This window comes from Tachypleus tridentatus, chromosome 4 (genome assembly GCF_004210375.1).
Source record: "Tachypleus tridentatus isolate NWPU-2018 chromosome 4, ASM421037v1, whole genome shotgun sequence".
NCBI classification, from domain to species: Eukaryota; Metazoa; Arthropoda; class Merostomata; order Xiphosura; family Limulidae; genus Tachypleus; species Tachypleus tridentatus.
The window spans coordinates 9967310-9973895 of NC_134828.1; positions in this window are offsets into that span (position 1 = coordinate 9967310).

Here is a 6586-nt window from a genome sequence, read left to right on the forward strand (position 1 = left end):
CTTTTTAATTAATTATGTTTGAAATTAAATTACTAGAGTAAGAATATAAAATACTTCTATCGAGAAATTAATTTACAAATATCGTATACTCTGTCTAGGTTAAGAAAGGAGTGACAAAATCCCCCTAATGCACAAAGCCTCAAGTGTCTGTAATTCAGCATTGTATGTAAGCCACAAATTACTGCTCATTGTTTTGAAGTTCTCGCAAAGCCACTCGAGGGTTATCTGCGCTAGCCGTCTCTAATTTAACTGTGTAGCTACCAACCGCCAACATTGCGGCTACACATTTACTAACGAATAGTGAGATTGATGGAAACATTATAACGCCCCCATGGCTGAAAGGGTGAGCGTGTTTGGTGAGAGTGGGATTCGCACCGGTGACCCTCAGATTACGAGTCGAGCGCCTTAACCATCTGGCCATGCCGGGCGACCGATGTAGAAATAATCTAATCGATATCACTTAATCATGCGAAACTTCAAACGTTCAATGCTCTCACTTACCCATCCTATGAAGATAAGATATTCTTCTGGCCTAACTTAGTTGTTAGCATCACAGTACGATCTTACCTCACTGCCTCAGAACAAAGGTAGGCTGATAGTCATCCAACCAAGATGACGTGTCAGTGTTACTTGGGCGAAGGTTATCCACCTTCATTGTCAGCTGGCTGGTTCCTTTCCCAGCAACAATAATCACGTAGGTAATGACATCTACAACAGTTACACGCTTACAGTACCGTGAAGATAATACGATTATGTCAGGTTACATCTCTCATTTTCTCAATCAATTTTATTTGATAAATGTAGCTTTGTATTATGTTTGGCAGTTTCTTTGTTTGTATTTAACCACAGAAAGCTACATAGTGGGCTAGCTGTGCTGCGCCCACCACGAATATAGAAACCTGGTTTTCAGTGTTATAAGTCCGCAGACATGCCGATGAACTAACGAATGAAGGGGTGGATGACTGTCACTTTCTTCATTCATTCAGACCAGACTGTTAGTTATGACTTGGGAAGTGAAGATACCTATTCATTCTGCGAACTTGTCGACCTTATATATATTTTTAAAAAAAAAATATTATTGTATGTATCAAGTTTGTTGTTGTTTATTTTACATTACTAAAAGTATCTCACGTACACTCTATAAGTGGTTCTACACCACTCTACCGTAGTGTTATTGGGCAAGTGCACTTCTCCATTATATAATTTTCTGAGAGTTTAAGCACGTCACGGAACCACGCGCACGTGACCAAACGTCACAAACAAGACAGTAGAAAGCACCTGTTTTCAAACCAATCTGACTATATACGACATGCTTAAGCTTTATTCTGCAGTATATAATTTGAAACAGTTTTCAAGTACTGGCAGAATTGTTTGTTTTTTTACTTCACCATCCTTATTTTATATAATCACTAACAAAATTATTAAATAAATACATCATGGGTGAATTTTATATGACGTTTCCTAAATAAATCATTATAATTCCCATAATGTAAACTGCTGTACACTAGAGGACGTTTGAACAAAGAGAAAATCCTGTGTTTATTAGGGACAACCTGTTAAAAAAAACTGTCAAAATACAAAGTTTTGCTGGATTAATATGTATCTTCATATTTACCGTATTCTGCCCCAACGTACTCCAAGGTTATCTGCGTAAGCCGCCCTAATTCTCAGATAACAATTTCATTGAAAGGCAGCTGAGCTGTTGCGACTGTAATTATATAATTGGAGCGCAGTATTTTTTAAGGGGGGAGGAAGGTCGGTAACAGATGCAAAATATGAATTCCAAAATGGCACGCTCTGCCCTTATCCTGATGAAGATATTCAACGATAGAGATACCATTGTTTTGGAAAAATCAATCAACACAATAAACAAGCAGTTTATGAATTTCTGTATTTCGTATCTTGATACGTCTCGTTATTTCTGAAACTGTACTCTCCATCACCCAACTATTGGTTTCAGCCTCCAATGTTCAACAGTCACACCGTCCCTAATATCGTGTGCTTGGTCTCTACCAACACGTCACTATTGTGAAACACGCCTATTAATGTATGAAATAAAATATATTAACAAATATAACAAGTAATAATTATTGAAAAATTGTGTCCGTGTATATAATCACAAATTATTGACATACTATAATTTAAACACTCAATAGTTTCTACACATTACCCTGAAGACATATTTTCCATGTAATAATATCACTATATTTACGTATCACGTACATACTCGTGTTACAATAAATAGCTTCGTGTTCTTTAATTTGATTTTTTAATAGGCTAACCATAATTTCTAAGCCTCAAACCAGGACAGTTTTCAATTTTTATTATAGGTACCGACACTGGTAATATAAAGTGCTTTCATAACCTAACTCCCGTTGAGATTTAATTCTGCCAAAAAAAAAAAAAACTTTATATCGCTAACATTAACTTAAATTCAGTAAGACAAGGAACATCAACATTTCATTAATTTTAACTGAACAATTTTTTATGACCATTCATATTTTTCACTTCAATGAACTTTCTTCAAAAAAAATCTTTATTTTTATTTTTTCAAAGAACTCACTGCAACTCAAGTCAATATTGAATTTACAATACAACAGTCATTTTACTGTTGATTCATTCATTAGGCCTTTTTTTTTTGGGACCAAATGTTATTCATCACTGAAACTACTCTTTCAACAGAGGCAGAACTGTTTGGTAAACAAAACAATGTACTCCATAACTTGTCTGAGATAAGGTACAGAAATACTTTGATCTTTGAAGTGGTTGGAAAGTTCTTCCCATTTTTCTTCACAACGTGTTTCCACTCCTCACATTTTGATGATTTAACAAGAACAACTTCATCAAACAAATCATCAACATTGATTGTAACATTTCCAAGTGTTTCATTATTTTATTCAGCAGCTGCTTCTATGTCAGCCCACACGAAAACTGTTTTTTATCTAAACAAAGTATTCCCCACCACCAAAACTGTTTTTCCACAGCTCAGTAAAAGACAGGCAGCAATCATAAAAACTGGTAAATTCTTTCCTTCTCATCAAGTCTACCTGGCATCCTCCCTCTTCCTCTAGCACACTGAGTATGTTTCCTTCCTAATCATCAAGTCTACCTGACATCCTCCCTCTTCCTCTAGCACACTGAGTATGTTTCCTTCCTAATCATCAAGTCTACCTGACATCCCCCTCTTCCTCTAGCACACTGAGTATGTTTCCTTCCTAATCATCAAGTCTACCTGACATCCTCCCTCTTCCTCCAGCACACTGAGTATGTTTCCTTCCTAATCATCAAGTCTACCTAACATCCTCCCTCTTCCTCCAGCACACTATTTTTTTACACCAAGTTGAATAAAATTATTATCTCGTCTTTCTTTCAGGTTGGCTTTCAACTTATTAAGTTCTGCAACAATATCACTTGAGTTGCTTTTGTTTTCTCCATGGCTAAAATCACTTTGTTCAACAAGCCTGGTTGTCCATGAACAAACCATAGATACATTTCTCCACATTTTATCAACAATGGGCACTGTTCTTGTGAACAAAAATATGACCTCAGACCTTCATAAATCTGGAGAATTCTTTAAACAGCTGGTAACAAAGACAGAAATTGTGTATTTCTATACTGGAGAACCTTCTTGTGCTCAATTTCTACAAACTCGCAATATTCCTTCAGGTGTATAACATGCACAGTATTAATATAGAAATACTTGTAAATTTTGACCACCAAGCTTTCCACTTCAATAGGAAGGACATCAACTGCAGTCTGGACACAGTTACGTACAATAATGAGCACCACAACCAACACCCACAATATTTCTGCCAAGTTCCTTCTTCAATCGACTATACACATTGTTTTTTCCTTTCCTCTTTACACTTCCAAAATTTGTATTGCAGTTGTCACCACAATAATCAACACTTTTTGATAAATCATCATGACTTTTAAAAGTGGACACCAAGCAATTCGTCAAAATGTCTGATGTCACTCCAGGAACCGACTGGGAGACTAAAAGTTTTACTTTCACTCCTTCCTCTGGCAAAAAATATCGCACTATGACAGATATAATTTTGGTATGAAGCATCTGCTGTAAGTGAAACAAACTGGACCTCCATTAAGTCTCTCTTCAATTCCTCTGCTGTTAAAGGAACAATTACATTCAAAATAATAGCCTCATTCTTTGTTCTGGAAGAACTGAACTTTGGTTCAAATAACTTTGCTATCAGTTTTTGAAGAGCAATCAGCTGTTTTAATGCTTATGTTATTGACAGCACTGTGATAAGTAAAGGCTGCTTCTTTGGCAGCTATTAACAAGCCATTCTCTTCAGGCACAGTTTTTTTTTAAGAACACATCATCTCTTGAACTTTGAGCAGCTAGTGAAAGACTAGCTGCATGTTTAGCACTTTTTAAATGGTCTTATGTCTGAGCGGCCACCATGTGAAACAAAGAACTCAGATGAACACTTCAAGCATTTAACTCTGTCCTCCTTACCACAAATTTTGTTTCAAGAATGGATATTCTTTTTATAATTCATTGTTGAATGTGCACTTTCTTTTACCAACTTTGGACATTATGACTAGGAATAATTTCTAAAACAAAAGAACGAAAATAATTCATCATGCACCGTATGACTAATATAATAAATAAAACAATCGCAAAACACAAAAACTTGTTCAAAGAAAGCTTTGCATATGCTGCCGCTCGTTGCTTGTGCAGCTGCCGTTACGCGCGTACCACCAATAGCATCTCACTGATGAATCATTATACTTGTACAGGTACAGTATCAGCTGTCTGTGAATTTCTTCGGATGCAATACCTTTGAAAATTTGCATGCTATAGCACTGTGGCTCCCTCTATCGATCAACTAATAAAATGAAAACTTAAAAATTATTTTTTTGTCAACACCAAGTCAGGACTCTATACAGATTTTAACCTTTTCCGTTTATCCTTTTTGGAATTATGCCTTTTCATCAAAAGTCGGGACGTTCCGAGACAGTTCAGTGTCAACCGGGAGAAATTAGTAAACCGCACGGGGCATCGGGACAGACCCCTTAAACCGGGACGTATGGTAAGCCCACATTTAAACATACTAAAGAGAATGCTTAAAGGCGTTTGTTATCAATAACAAGCCTTGTTCTTTATACTTTTGTTAATTAATTTGAAAATCACATGAGAGAATAACTGTCATACTTTATTTATCAAAACAAAAGTTGCAAATCGCAGTACAGAAACCAGTCATGGGACGACAACACCACTTTTTATCTGACTAATGAAACCCTTGAATATACGCAAAAAAAAGTAGTTCCCATAACATGTATTGTGATAAAAACAGTGAACATGCACAAACACACAAAGATCGTTGACCAAGATGCACATGAAACACCACATTTAGTGTATTTTCACCACACATACATAAAGTATGTCTGGAAACAGACGTGTTTTAATGACCAACAGACCGTTAATGTTGACAAACTGATTTCAGTTCGTACTGTCACATGTTTCGACATGCTAAGTGGACAGTTATAATTAAGTTTTATAATAAATTATTCGGCGAGAGGAAGTTAACTAATTATTACATTTGAATTTTCAACTAAACTTTTATAGACACATTTAAAATATTTTGAAGGTATAATTTCTTGGGCACTGCTGTCCATTTTAATCAGAGTTAATGTTGTTATACTGGTATATAAAAAACATGTTGAATTATGTTCCTCTTTCCTTGAATGTCCTCGATTTATTTATCGCATCTTGTTTCTGACATTCCAGTGGAAATCATGCCACTTGAAACTGATCCTGGTTCGAAAAAACACATGTGGATTCAATATATTCTTGCCAGCCAAAATACAACAGACATATTAATGGATTAGGTGCTATATACGTTATTGATTTTCATGTACATTTTAGTATATGAATCAAATTTTTAGGTAACAATAAATAAACATTAACTATTTTATAATGTTATCCATATTTTTATTTTACTCAGGTTTTCACAAGTTATGTTTTTTTCATCTTAATCTAGTTTATTAGAATAAAAAAGATGAGATATATGGCATTACTTAAATCTTTGTTCTGGGGAGACACAGAGTTCTATGTTATTTGAATGATACTTTGTTCTGGGGAAATACAAATTTTGACCAGATGTTACTTTAATTTTTATTTAATTCTGGGAAGAAACAGTTTGACAAATTTCATTTTAATCTTTTTTATTCTAGGGGGGAAAAGATATTAATTTTTATTTGTTCTGGGAAGAAACAGAGTTTGATGATATGCCATTTTACTCTATTTGATCTGGGAGAAGAACAGAGTATGACCAGATGATATTTTAATCTATTTGATCTTGGGGGGAGAGGAACAGAGTATAACCTGATGTTATTTTAATCTATTTGATCTTGGGGGAGGGGGGGGGAACAGAGTATAACCTGATGTTATTTTAATCTATTTGATCTTGGGGGAGGGGAACAGAGTATGACCAGATGTTATTTTAATCTATTTGATCTTGGGGGAGGGAAACAGAGTATGACCTGATGTTATTTTAATCTATTTGATCTTGGGGGAGGGGGAGGAGGGAACAGAGTATGACCAGATCCTATTTTAATC